This window comes from Monodelphis domestica, chromosome 7 (genome assembly GCF_027887165.1).
Source record: "Monodelphis domestica isolate mMonDom1 chromosome 7, mMonDom1.pri, whole genome shotgun sequence".
Taxonomy (NCBI): Eukaryota; Metazoa; Chordata; class Mammalia; order Didelphimorphia; family Didelphidae; genus Monodelphis; species Monodelphis domestica.
This window is the reverse complement of record NC_077233.1, coordinates 225,500,927-225,515,413: the sequence shown is the minus strand read 5'-3', so window position 1 is coordinate 225,515,413 and position 14,487 is coordinate 225,500,927.

Here is a 14,487-nt window from a genome sequence, read left to right as displayed (position 1 = left end):
TTTTTTCATTCTTTTGATTTTCTTTTATAGTATCCTTTTGCCTTGTGAAGTCACTTGTTTCTAGTTGTATTCTGGTTCTTAAAGACTGGATTTCATCCCTGAATTTTTGTTCATCCACCCTCTCCTTCTGGTCTGATTTTCTTTGGAGGTGTTCTTTCATCTTCTTTGCCTCATCTTTCATCTCATTTGCCTCATTTTCAAGCTGGTTGATTTTGGCTTTCAAGATAATATTTTCTTCTTTTAGTTCAAGTGTCTCTGTTTCCAGATGACTTATCTTAGTTTTTAAGTTATTTTCTCAGTTGTCTTCATCCTCTCTTATTTGTGTTTTGCATTGTATTTTGAGTTCTTCCAGAGCCTATATCCAATTCGCTAGGTTTTCTTTTTTGTTTTTGTTTTGCTTGGTGTTCCCTGATCTTTCTTTGTTCTGTTTGCTCCTTATTCATTGCCTGTATATAAGCTGTCAATTGTATTTTTTTCTGTTGTTTGCTCATATTTACCCCCTACTTTACCCCCTGCAGTTGCCTGAGTTCTTGCTCCTCTCATTTTTCTATGATTTGGATTTTCATTTCTGCCTTCACCCTTTGAGCTTCATCAGTAAATCTCTCAGTGCAGTCTGTGGGGGAGGGGTGTTGGAGCTTGAGCATCCCTGCCCTCTGAAGACTTGATGGGATTGGGTTGCTAGACATGCCCTGATGCCAAAATCTCAGGAAGGGGGAGTGCAATATGGAGTTTCTGTGCTGATGCAACTAGGGTTCTCACTTTGTGCTCTGAGTTTCTTCACTAACGGTTTCCCCACTGCCTGTGTTGCCTGTGTTGGACTCTCTGAGCCTGGCACAGCTTTGCCTGCAAGGTACTCCCTCCAGACCTGTGCTTTTGCACTCCCAGAGGCTCCAGCTGTCCAGCTGCTATTGGAGGCTTAGTACTCCAGGTGGGGGAGGGGCCCTGGGACCTTCCTTCCCCTTAAACCAGAGTGTTCTTGAATTTCAGCTTTTGCGGGTGTACCTTTTATGTTGAGTCCAGCAGGAGGTTTCCTTGACTCTGCTTGTTGTAAGGTTTGATTTTCAGTCCCTTAGGAGCATTTAGTTTGTAATTGGCAAGGAAGGGTTTTCAGAGTTCTGAACTTTCACTGCCTCTATGCTGCCATCTTGACTCTGCCTCCCCTATTTCTTCTTTTGTTAATCAAGGTTATTTATATTTTTGTAAATATTTACCTATTTCACCTAGATTTTCATATTCATTGTCATATAATTGGGTAAAATAGTTTTTTTTTTTTTGGTACTAACCTTAATTTCCTCTTCATTAGAAGTGAGATCACCCTTTTCATCTTTGATACTGTTAATTTGTTTTTCTTCTCTCCATTTTTTATTGACCAGTACTTTGTCTATTTTATTTGTTTTTTCAAAGTACCAGCTTCTAGTCTTGTTTATTAATTCAATAGTTGCAATTTGATTAATTTTAACTTTAATTTTTAGGATTTCCAATTTAGTTTTTTTCAATTTGTTCTTTTTAAAATTTTTTTTAAAGTTGCAAGTCCAATTCATTGTACTGTTCCCTCTCAATTTTGTTGCTATATGCACTCAATTATATAAAATTTCACCTGAGTATAGCTTTGGTTATATTTCTTAGGTTTTGATATGTTGTCTCCTCATTGTCATTCTTTTTAATGAAGTCTGTAATTGTTTGTATGATTTCTTCTTTGACCCACTAGTTTTGAAGAATTAGATTATTCAGTTTCCAATTAATTTTAAATTTGGCTTTCCTTGGACTCAGCCAATTGCAATGAGAGTTAAGTTTAGGCATTGCCCTTCACTACTCTTATCCTCCCCTCTCTGAAATGATTTTTCTTGCCTCTTTATGTTATATAATTTACCTCATTGTATCTCTCAATTCCTTTTTTTTCAGTGCCTTGATTTGATTGTTTTTTAAAATATCATTGATATGTATACATATATCATACATACATATCATTCCATATCATCACATTTACTTATATATCATAAAATTATATATCATCATATGCATCATATCATCATAATCAGCTTACTTCTCTACCCTCTTTCTGAGTAAATTCCTTCTATCTTCTCTACTATTAAGAGTAATTTTTTGAGAATTATAGAAATCTTTTTCCATGGAGACATATAAACATTTTGACTTTAATGAGTACCTTAAATTTTCTCTTTCTTATTTTTCCCTTTTGGGATTCCCTTGTGTCTCATATTTGGACTTCAAATTTTTTGTTTAGGTCTGGCTTATTTCTCAAGAATGCTTGGAATTCTTTGTTTTATTGAATGTCCATTTTCCCCCTGAAAGAATATATTCACTTTTGCTGGATAGGTGACTCTGGGTTGTACACCCAAATCTTTTGCCTTATAGAATATCATATTTCATGACTTTCAATGTTTTAATATAGAAGCTGCTAGGTCCTGTGTGATCCTGATTATAGCTCCAAGGTAATTTGAATGGTTTCTTTCTGGCTGTTTAAAGTATCTTCTCCTTGGCTTGGTAGCTCTTGAATTTGCTATTATATTCCTGGAAGTTGTCTTGTTTACAGTAGAATTAGCTATGTAGGTCCAGTGATAGAGACAACACCACATGAGTAGAAATAGATAGGAATAGAGCTACATTAAAAAGAAATGATTACTTAATTTTTGGCCATTGGGACTGGATTGGAGAGGAAATCTCTCACCTGGAAGTTTCTTTTAATGAATAATTCTTGCTAACTATACTGCTGGAGAAATAAAAGTACTCTAACAATATATATGTATGTATGTATGTATATATATATATATATGTAACAAATTTTAAAATTGTATATCTCTAAATGATTATTCTAACTTGTACTTTCTGAATTTTGATGCTCTGGGCATATATCTGCTTATTCCACTCTAGTTATGTCTCTGTTAACTGTGCTGTTAAATTCCCTAAGGTCCTTGGCACAAGAGGCTCAGGAATGACTAAATCATCAAAAGTGGAGCTTGTCAGGGCTGGTTTTTGTGTCCTTTAAATAAACCCTGAACCATTCCTGATATGAATCAAAGAGATTAGCTTGATGGCAATTTGTGTGAAAAAGTTTTGGGGGTGGGGTGGATATTTAACCACAAGTTCCACAAAAATGCACAGTGTGAAATTTCTGCCAAAGTAGATAATGCAAATTTGGATTCGATAAAATTAATGGAAGTATAGTTTCTTGATCATTGGACAAAATAACCCTACTCCATCTTATTTATTCTGTATTTGAAAAGTGATGATAGCTAGTACATGCCAAGTACCTCAGCTGATCAAAGCAAGTGAATGCATTATCATATCTTCTTCGGGATAACATTGCTTACCATTTTCATTAACAATGTTGTCTTTATTACATGTGTAAACTTGGACAAGTCAAACTGAGCATTTTCTCAGGGCCTCATTGTCCTCTTCTATAAAATGAAGTATTGAGGAATGGATAAACACTTTGAAGTTCCTTCCAGCCCAAAATCTAAATCTTCTTTGAAGCACAGAAACCACACTTATTTGAGCACCATGTTTTGCCTTTTGTACCATGTTTTGAAAAGGACATTGGCAAAGCAAAGTCAAGTGCAATGAAAGTGAAAAGGAGAGTAAAGGGCATAGAAAAAATGTTATGAGAAAAGTTAGAGTGGGTGGGAGCATCTAATCTGAAGAACATAAGACTAAATCACCTTTGAATAGTTCTAGAGTTGTAATGTGTAAAAAAGGAATAGATAGTTTTTATGGCTTGTGAGGTATAAAATTAGTCAAAATTTTGACATAAAATACTTTAAAAATACAATTAGGATTGGCCAATAATTGAATATTCTGTCATACTAAAGTGGTAGAGGGTGGGGAAGAATGGAGATAGTAAGATGAGATAAGGCAACAATGCTGGAAGTTAGAGAAAGTAGAGACAAATAAACCTGGAAAAATATACTATAACTAGGCTATGAATGGCATTTTAATTTCAAGGTAAGTAGTTTGGTAGTCAACATAGTATTTATTACACAGGGAAAAAAATCTATGAAGTAAGAGAACTTACATTTTGCATATGTTACTTGCACACCTGGGATAAAATATTTAGCTTCCTGAACCCTCAGTTTTCTTATCTCTAAAATGAAGGTATTGAAATATATTCTCTCTGAGATTTCTTCCAGTTCTAGATTAATCATTTTAGTTTGTAGTTTTTCATATAGGCAATAGGGAAGACATCAAAAAGCTTTTGAATAATAGAGTGACATAGTCAGTCTTGTGACTTAAGAAAATTATTTTGTTTATTCTGTGAAGGATAGTTTGGAGTGGAAAGAAACTAGAGATAAAGAAGCCTGTTGGGAAGTTAATTCAACAATATCAACAAAAGGTAATAAAGACTGAATTAGGATGGTGACAACATGGATAAAAAAGAAGTGATAGATGTGAGAAAGAGTCTGAATGTAGAATCACCAGCACTTGGCAACTCTCCAGATATAGAAAATAAGAATAAAATAAAACATGACTTATGCATTGATGATAGAAGCCAGAAATACTGATGAGTCACCTAGGTGGTATAGTGTTGAATCTGAGGAATGGGCTTGGGGTTAGAAAGACTTGAGTTTAAATCTAGTCTATGACACAAGTTATATGATGTTGGGTAAGACACCTAAGCTTTGTTTGTTTCAATTTCTTTGTGGATCAAATGAGATAATATTTGTAACAGCACTTTGCACAGTGCCTATCATTGTATAAGCGGGGGATAAGGAATGAAAGTTTGACAGGTAACTGAGACGGAGGGAACATATAAAGAGGAACACCATTTCCCTCCCAGGCAGAGCTGTCTAGAGAAAATGGAGTTGGATCTGACCAGAGCTGAAGGGTGAGAAAATCCCCTTCAATCCCTGTTCCTATTTTCTTCTTTTTCTGATTGCATCTATGATCCCTTTAGTTCATTGAAGATATCTGGTTTCTTGGTAAGTTGAAATATGTATTTATTAGAGGAGGAGTTTGGTATAATAGGTTAGGAAAGAGGGAACAGGAAGTCCCTGAACTATTTTCCTCCTATACTTTATTCAGGGGTATTCAGGGGTTTGAAGCTCAAGTCTAGGGATTAAGTCCCCGACTATCTTAGTATCTTTGTATGTTCAAGATGATGTATTTCTTGGCACAGACATATAGCTTTGAAGGAAATCTTTCGATGGATAGTGTTACAAGGGAATCACTTTAAAAGACTGATATATATTAATTTAAGGTCGCCAAGGAATCAGCTATGTAATTCCTAAATGAAAAACTCAAGTCAGCAGTCAGCCTTTTTTGGAGTTTAATTACAATAGGAGTAAGAAAGGAATTAGAGATAGAGAGAGAGAAAAAGGGAGAGAAGGGAATAGGGCTTAAATACCCCTTCTGTTTAGGCTGGGCCAAAAGGCCCAAGCCCTTAGATAGCTGGGGCAAAGAAAAGGAGATCAGTCCCTATTACTCACGTGTCCAAAATGGAGAAACAGTCTCAGAGGCCCCCACCTTCAGCTTCCTTCAGAGCAAGCCTTCTCAGAGCCCAGGAACCACACCGACCAAAACCTCAACCCCTCCCTGAGTCTTCAGACCCCCTATCTTTAAGGAAACCATCCAAGTTCCCTCCCCTCAGTTCTCCCATCTACCAATCCCTGTTCATCAATTTCCCTGTGCCAATGGAGGCTCTAGCTTAACCCAGGACTGCCCAGAGGTTTCTGGCTTTTGCACATGTCTGTTGAAGGTCATATTTTTAAATGATTAAATCTTTACTCCTTTGCTACAGCCCTTTCTAAATCCTGTTAACTTGAGTATGGTAGAGATTGGAATAATTAAATTTTGATCTAGGCTGCAGCCCTTACTCAATCCTATTAGGACTGAATAGGGTGGAGATTTATTCCAAGTATCTCCATTGTATCAATTCTAAAATCAATCAAGACTCAAAGAAATTCCTGTTCTATGCTTAAGCATAGGTCAAAGTCCTTTCCATTGTTCAGCAAAGGGTTTCTGTCCTAAAGTAATCTTAAGAAGGGAAGAGAAGGAACCTCCCATGCCAATGGGGTTCCCATTCCAATAGACTATCAGTAAGAAATTTTCCAAGTTTGAAATATCCCAATGGTGAAATTTCCAACATTTATAAGTCTAAGGAAATTTGAGGTTTACAATAGCCTATTGCCTTCCCCAAAGGGGAAAAAGTCTCTATGTATCTACTATAAGACAGAGAGTTAGTCTGGATCTCTTCTGTTCAACAAGGAATTTGTAGCTAGATAAGTTCAGTGAGAATTGTTCCTTCCTCTTCAGTTCAAAAGGGAAAAAGCTGAATTTCCAACTGCTCCCCTCCTTTTCTTAGCTGGAGGTTCCATTTCCATCCCCCATTGGCAACCAGAGTTCTATCTCCATATTGCATGAGATAACACTGCAAATCCAGTCCTTGTATTTCCTTTAGTATATCTCTCTTCCACAGCATATAGTGGTTATTGCTTGTTAATACTTATCCCTTTCCTTTCTTTGATAATTCCACTATCATGAGGAAGTTTAGAGAAGAAATGGATTTAGGGAAAAATGTTGCTGGACATAACTGAATTTGATATACCAGTATACCATCATCATTACTATCATGATAACAACAGGTATAAAAATTAACATTTATATAATACCTACCTATCTATCAGGCAGAAAGAAAAATGAAAACAGACATTGAAAAGACCATAGAGGAAAAGAAGGCTCCCAGGTGAGCTCCACAAGGACATTATACTCAATGTTCAGGAAGAGAATGGTTTATCAGTGAAGGATGTCAAGAAAGAGAAGTCATAGAGGTTGGATCTATAGAACAATAGATTCTATGAAAGGAGAGGACATTTATTCAGAAAGAGTGCTAATTGACATCCACAGATACTGCAAGGAGATCAAGGAAGATGAAATTGATGGTATATAAGATCCTGTTAATCCTTCTAAAATAGTTTATCACAGTTCATCTTCACAGCCTTATAATGTGAGGTCCAACAGAAAAAAATGTGTGAAATCTGAGACCTTAAAAAAAATTCCACAGCTAAATAAACCCTTTGTTGGCTATTACTCATTACAGGTCACTAATGAAATGGAGTCTGACCTTTTAGAAGTATCTGGTTTGGACTTCTTTTTTTCTTTTTTCTCTAAGTGTTTCAGTACCCATAAAATAAGACATCTTTGGTGAGCTACAGGCAATAATACATATTGCTGAAGGCTCTGGAGTATGTTTTTTCCTCTTGCCTTTCTGACACATTATAAAAAGCTTCCTTGTTAGGCACATCAAAGCATGTTCACAGGCAACAACACGAAGAGTTTGTTAGCCTTAGGAGACATCTGTGTGATGGAGACAGGAGGTGTCCTGGACCATCCTTTGACATCCTGATGTGCTACCAGCCAGGCAGACTTAAAGGTCAAGTTTTTGACAGCATGAAAGGAAGCTGGCAAAACAAACACAGAGAGGTCAAGGGGGGGGGAAATAGTCTGTTTGTGTAATCGGCAAGATGAACAATTCTTTCCACCTACAGGGAGTGGCCCCCAAGTGGGGCCAATCTGTGCACAGACCCAAGGAAGGGAGCTCCACCCTGCTTTGGCAAATGCCAGTGATGCATTCTAATACCCCAGAAAGGATGGAGCATCTGAAGCTGCTGTAGGCTCCAACCTGAACTATTTAAAATAGGAACTTTTGATTTTGATTAGTTGTAGTTAAGTCCTGAGATCTTACTATTTTTTACCACTATGAAGATTACACAGGTATAGTGCCTATTTCTTTAATAGCACCCCCACCTATGGGGACAGGCTCCCCTGTCAACTGTAGTCTTTCATTAATGTTTTTTAATTTTTTTTTAGTTCTATTAGGTACACTTCTCTCAGGGTGAATTATTCTACCAGAGCACTTTTTACATAGTCAGCATTCAGCAAATATGTCAGTGCCAAGATATACATCATCTTGAACATACAAAGATACTAAGATAGTCGGGGACTTAATCCCTAGACTTGAGCTTCAAACCCCTGAATACCCCTGAATAAAGTATAGGAGGAAAATAGTTCAGGGACTTCCTGTTCCCTCTTTCCTAACCTATTATACCAAACTCCTCCTCTAATAAATACATATTTCAACTTACTGAGAAACCAGATATCTTCAATGAACTAAAGGGATCATAGATGCAATCAGAAAAAGAAGAAAATAGGAACAGGGATTGAAGGGGATTTTCTCTTACCCTTCAGCTCTGGTCAGATCCAACTCCATTTTCTCTAGACAGCTCTGCCTGGGAGGGAAATGGTGTTCCTCTTTATATGTTCCCTCCCTCTCAGTTACCTGTCAAACTTTCATTCCTGATCCCCCGCTTATACAATGATAGGCACTGTGCAAAGTGCTTTTACAAATATTATCTCATTTGATCCACAGAGAAATTGAGTAACTTGTGTATGTAATGTAACTTGCCTATGATCATATAGCTTCTATATGTTTAACTGCCCAATTACAAGTCCAGCTCCATATATATTATGCCATACTACACTGAATAGAATAAGTTAATAGTTGCTAATCAGTTTATTGAGTACCAAAATGTAGGGCCTTAGCTTGCCTAGACCACTCTTCTGTAGCATCAGATGGAGGCAGTCATAGATTTAAGGGAGGAGGAGGAGATTAATTAGTGCTGAAAATAATCAAGTAAAGAAATGAGTGGGATCATAGAATCAAAGGTTGAGTGCTGGAGGGAGACCTATGAAGTCCTATTACTTCATTTTGTAGCTGAGGAAAATGAGACCCAGAGAGTCTAAGTACAAAGTTTCTGACACCTAGTATGTGCTAAACAACTTGTCCAAAGTTACAAAGGTAGTAAATGGCAGAGTCAGAATTTAAATTTAGGTCTGACCCTAAATCATCATAAATAGAGAAATTTATGTGAGAGACATGATAACCTCATTAGGAGAAGAAACTGTAAGAAGAATGCCACATGCCTGCTTTTGGAACACAAAGAAAGATATCATACTGAATGTGATCCAGTTCTTACTTTTTCTCAATTAAGGATTTATTCATTGCAGGAAAGTCAAATGCTTGAATGCAATCTAGTGACTATTAACTTTCATCTCCTCTGAGTGCAGGTTGATTATGCATCTTTAATTTGTGTTTTTTAATGTTTTAATTGATATTTTATGTTCCTTACATCACCATAATTATCTCTCCCTTTCTTCCTTCTGAAAAGCTATCCCAAATAACAAATAATATTTTCTATAAGGTGGCAGCATGGTATCACAGTGGATAGTTCTGGGCCTGGAATCAGGAAAACATCTTTCTGAGTCTAAATCTGGGCTTAGATATTTATTAGATTTATGACTTTGGGCAAGTCACTTAATATTTGCCTTAGTTTCCCCATTGCTAAAATGTGCTTGAGAAGGAAATAGCAAGCCAACACCTCTAATATCTTTGCAACGAAAATCCCAAATGCTTTCAGTAAGACTGAAAACAACAGAACATTTTTTTTTGAGAGAGGATAAAATGCCAACACAATAGATTGATACAATTAAAAAAAAAGTCTGAACACACATGCAATGTGTATAACTGTGGACCTCCTACCTCTTTGAAGGAATAATAGGTTGGGGATGTTTCCTCTCATTTCTTTTTATTTTATTTTATTTTATTTCTTTTTATTTTTTAATTTTTATTTGGTCATTTCCAAACATTATTCATTGGAAACAAAGATCATTTTCTTTTCTTCCCTCCCCCCCTCCCACCACCTCTCCCATAGCCTATGCGCGATTCCACTGGGAATCACATGTGTTCTTGATTCAAACCCATTTCCATGTTGTTGGTATTTGCATTAGAGTGTTCATTTAGAGTCTCTCCTCAGTCATATCCCCTCCACACCTGTAGTCAAGCAGTTGCTTTTCATCTGTGTTTTTACTCCCACAGTTTGTCTTCTGCTTGTGGATAGTGTTTTTTAGATCCCTGCATATTGTTCACGGACATTGCATTGCCACTAATGGAGAAGTCCATTACCTTTGATTGTACCACAATGTCTCTGTGTACAATGTTTTCCTGGTTCTGCTCCTTTCACTCTGCATCACTTCCTGGAGGTTGTTCCAGTCTCCATGGAATTCCTCCACTTTATTATTCCTTTTAGCACAATAGTATTCCATCACCAACATATACCACAATTTGTTCAGCCATTCCCCAATTGAAGGGCAACCCCTCATTTTCCAATTTTTAGCCACCACAAAGAGTGCAGCTATGAATATTCTTGTACAAGTCTTTTTCCTTATTATCTCTTTGGGGTACAACCCAGCAGTGCTATGGCTGGATCAAAGGGCAGACAGTCTTTTATCACTCTTTGGGCATAGTTCCAAATTGCCCTCCAGAATGGTTGGATCAGTTCACAACTCCACCAGCAATGAATTAATGTCTCTACTTTGCCACATCCCCTCCAGAATTCATTACCTTCCATATCTGTTATGTTAGCCAATCTGCTAGGTGTGAGGTGATACCTCAGAGTTGTTTTGATTTGCATCTCTCTGATTATAAGAGATGTAGAACACGTTTTCATGTGCTTATTAATAGTTTTAATTTCTTTGACTGAGAACTGCTTGTTCATGTCCCTTGCTCATTTATCAATTGGAGAATGGCTTGCTTTTTTGTACAATTGATTTAGCTCTTTATAAATTTGAGTAATTAAACCTTTGTCAGAGGTTTTTATGAAGATTGTTTCCCAGTTTGTTGCTTCCCTTTTGAATTTAGTTACATTGGTTTTGTTTGTACAAAAACTTTTTAATTTGATGTAGTCAAAATTATTTATTTTACATTTTGTGACTCTTTCTAAGTCTTGCTTGGTTTTAAAATCTTTCCCTTCCCAAAGGTCTGACATGTATACTATTCTGTGTTCACCTAATTTACTTATAGTTTCCTTCTTTATTTTCAAGTCTGAATTTATCCATTCTGAATTTATCTTGGTGTAGGGTGTGAGGTGTTGATCCAAACCTAATCTCTCCCACACTGTCTTCCTATTTTCCCAGCAATTTTTATCAAATAATGGATTTTTGTCCCAAAAGTTGGGGTCTTTGTGTTTGTCATAAACTGTCTTGCTGAGATCATTTACGCCAAATCTATTCCACTGATCCTCCTTTCTGTCTCTTAGACAGTACCAAATTGTTTTGATAACCACTGCTTTATAGTATAGTTTGAGATCTGGGACTGCAAGTCCTCCTTCCTTTGCATTTTTTTTCATGATTTCCCTGGATATCCTTGATCTTTTGTTCTTCCAAATGAACTTAGTTATGTTTTTTTCTAATTCAGTAAAGGAGTTTTTTGGTAGTTCAATGGGTATGGCACTAAATAAGTAAATTAATTTGGGTAGGATTGTCATTTTTATTATGTTAGTTCATCCCACCCATGAGCAATCAATGCTTTTCCAATTGTTTAGATCTAGTTTTTGCTGTGTGGAAAGTGTTTTGTAGTTGTGTTCATATAGTTCCTGTGTTTGTCTCGGCAGATAGATTCCTAAATATTTTATATTGTCTAGGGTGATTTTAAATGGTTTTTCTCTTTCTAATTCTTGCTGCTGAAATGGGTTAGAGATATATAGAAATGCTGATGACTTATGCGGGGTTATTTTGTATCCTGCAACTTTGCTAAAATTGTTGATTATTTCGAGTAACTTTTTGGTTGATTCTCTAGGATTCCTTAAGTAAACCATCATATTTTTTTATTTTTAATTATATTTATATATATTTAATTATATTTTTAATACTTTCAATTTCTTTTTCTTCTCTAATTGCTATTGCTAGTGTTTCTAGTACAATGTTAAATAGTAAAGGTGATAATGGGCATCCTTGTTTTACTCCTGATCTTATTGGAAAGGCTTCTAGTTTATCCCCATTGCAGATGACGTTTGCTAATGGTTTTAGATATATACTGTTTAATATTTATAGGAAAGGCCCTTATATTCCTATGCTTTCTAGTGTTTTCAATAGGAATTGGTGTTGTATTTTATCAAAGGCTTTTTCTGCATCTATTGAGATAATCATGTGATTTTTGTCAGTTTGCTTGTTAATATGGTCAATTATGTGGAAGGTTTTCCTAATATTGAACCATCCTTGCATTCCTGGTATGAATCCTGCTTGGTCATAGTGAATAACCCCTGTGATCACTTGCTACAGTCTTATCCTTATCCCCCCCCTTATTTTCCCTGTAGTCTTTCTAAATTTCTAAAATTAACCCCCTGCCCCCTCCCTCTCTTGTACTACTTCCCTCCCCACCAGACCATTTGTTACCCTTCTACTCCCCTATTGGGCGCAAATCTATTCTTTGCCCCTAATGGTTTGGATTGTTTTTTGCTCTTTGAGTCAATTTCAAAGCAGGTAACAGATGAGTATTTCCTGTCTCTGACCTCTTTACCCTTCCAGTATATTGGTGTTCTCCCCCTCCCACCATGAGCTTCTTTATGATGTATAAATTTACCCCCATTTGTTTCTTTTCCCATTTCTTTTAATATTAACCTATTTTAAGCTGTAGTTATACATATGTGTATATATATATATATATGCATGCTCATGTGTATGTATTTTTGCATGCATATATCTATATACCTATTTATGTCATGTTCTTTCATCCTATACAGTTTGTCACTGTTCCCTCTAAGTGTACTTCTTTTTGCTGACCAGGTAATAACAACAGTTTTTAAGAGTTACCAATGACCTCTTATCTTATAGGGATACATATCATTTTAACTTGTTGAGTCTCTTAAAATTTTTTTTCTTTTGTTTTGTTTTTCTTTTTTCCCCTCTTTTTTAATTACCTTTTGATGATTCTCTTGAGTTCTGTACTTGTACATCAAATTTTCTGTTCAGGTCTTGTCTTTTCTTTATGAATTCTTGAAATTCTTCTATTTTGTTGACTGACCATACTTTCCCCTGTAAGAGTATAGTCAGTTTTGCTGGGTAGTTGATTCTTGGTTGTAGACCTAGTTCCCTTGCTTTCCAGAATATTGTATTCCATGCCTTTCTTTTTTTCAGTGTGGATGCAGCCACATCCTGTGTTATCCTCACTGTGGTTCCTTGGTATCTGAATGACTTCTTCTTGGTAGCTTGTAATATCTTTTCTTTGGTCTGATAGTTCTTGAATTTGGCTATAACATTCCTGGGTGTTGTCAGTTGGGGATTAAGTACAGGAGGTGATCTGTGGATTCTATCAATCTCCACTTTTTCCTCTTGTTCTAGGATATCGGGGCAGTTTTCTTTAATAATTTCCTGTAAAATAATGTCCAGGCTTTTTCTTTTGTCATGGTCTTCTGGTAGGCCAATGATTCTTAAATTGTCTCTCCTTGTCTCTCCTTGAACGATTTTCTAAATCCTCTGTTTTGTGAATGAGATGCTTCATATTTTCCTTAATTTTTTCATTCTTTTGCTTTTGTTTTGTAGTGTCCTGCTGCCTTGTGAGGTCACTTGATTATAGTTTTTGTATTCTGGTTCTTAAAGACTGGATTTCATCCTTAGTTTTTTGGTCGTCCTTTTCCTTTTGGTCTGATTTTCTTTGGAGGTCATCTTTCATCTTCTTCACCTCATCTTTCATCTGCTTTGCCTCATCTTTCATCTCTTTTGCCTCATTTTCCAGCTGGTTGATTTTGGCTTTCAAGACACTATTTTCTTGTTCTAGTTCAAGTGCCTCTGTTTCCAGATGACTTATCTTAGTTTTTCAGTTCTTTTCCCAATTGTCTTCAGCCTTCAGCATTTTGAGTTCTTCCAAAGCCTTTATCCAACTCGCTGGGATTTCTAATTTTTCCTTTGCTGATCCCTCCCCCTCTGTTTCGTTCACCCTTTGCTCATTACCTGTGCAAAAGCTGTCTATTGTAATTTCTTTCTTCTTTTTCTGTTGTTTGCTCGGGTTTACCCCTTCTTTGCTCCCCGTATTTGTCTGTGCTCTTGCTTCTCTCATTTTTTTTTGTTTTGGGGCTGTCAGTCTCCCCTCTTTGACATTTGTCAGATCTCTTGGTACAGTCTCTAGGGGAGGAATGTTAGCCTCCCTGTCCTCTGGAGGCTTTTGATCAATTAAGTTCAACTCGGTTTGGCTGTATGTGCTCTGAGACCAAAGACTCCTGGAAGACTGGTTCGTCCAGGTTCTCATCAGTTCTCTCCAGCTGCTTCTCTGCTGTCTGCAAGGTTCCCCCGTGCCTTTGCCTGCTTCCTTGAGCTCTGAGGAGTCTGGATGGGATTAGGTTCAACTGAATTGGTCTGGATGTGCCCTGAGGCAATGGTGAGACTGGAGCCTGATGGAGGGACCCAGCCACGGCCCTGGTCTCTCCCTGGCTTCCTCCCAGCTGTCAACACTGGATGCTCGGTGCCCCGTTGCTCACAAGGTAGACCCTCCAAACCAGCACCTTTGCCTGCTCAGAGGTTCCCGCTGCCGCTGGGGGCTCAGCCCTCTGGGTTGGGGGGAGGGGTCCTGGGACCTTCCCTCTACCTTCCTCTTAGACCCGAGTTTTCTCAGGTTCCGGCTTTAGGGGAGCGTATCTTTTGATTTGA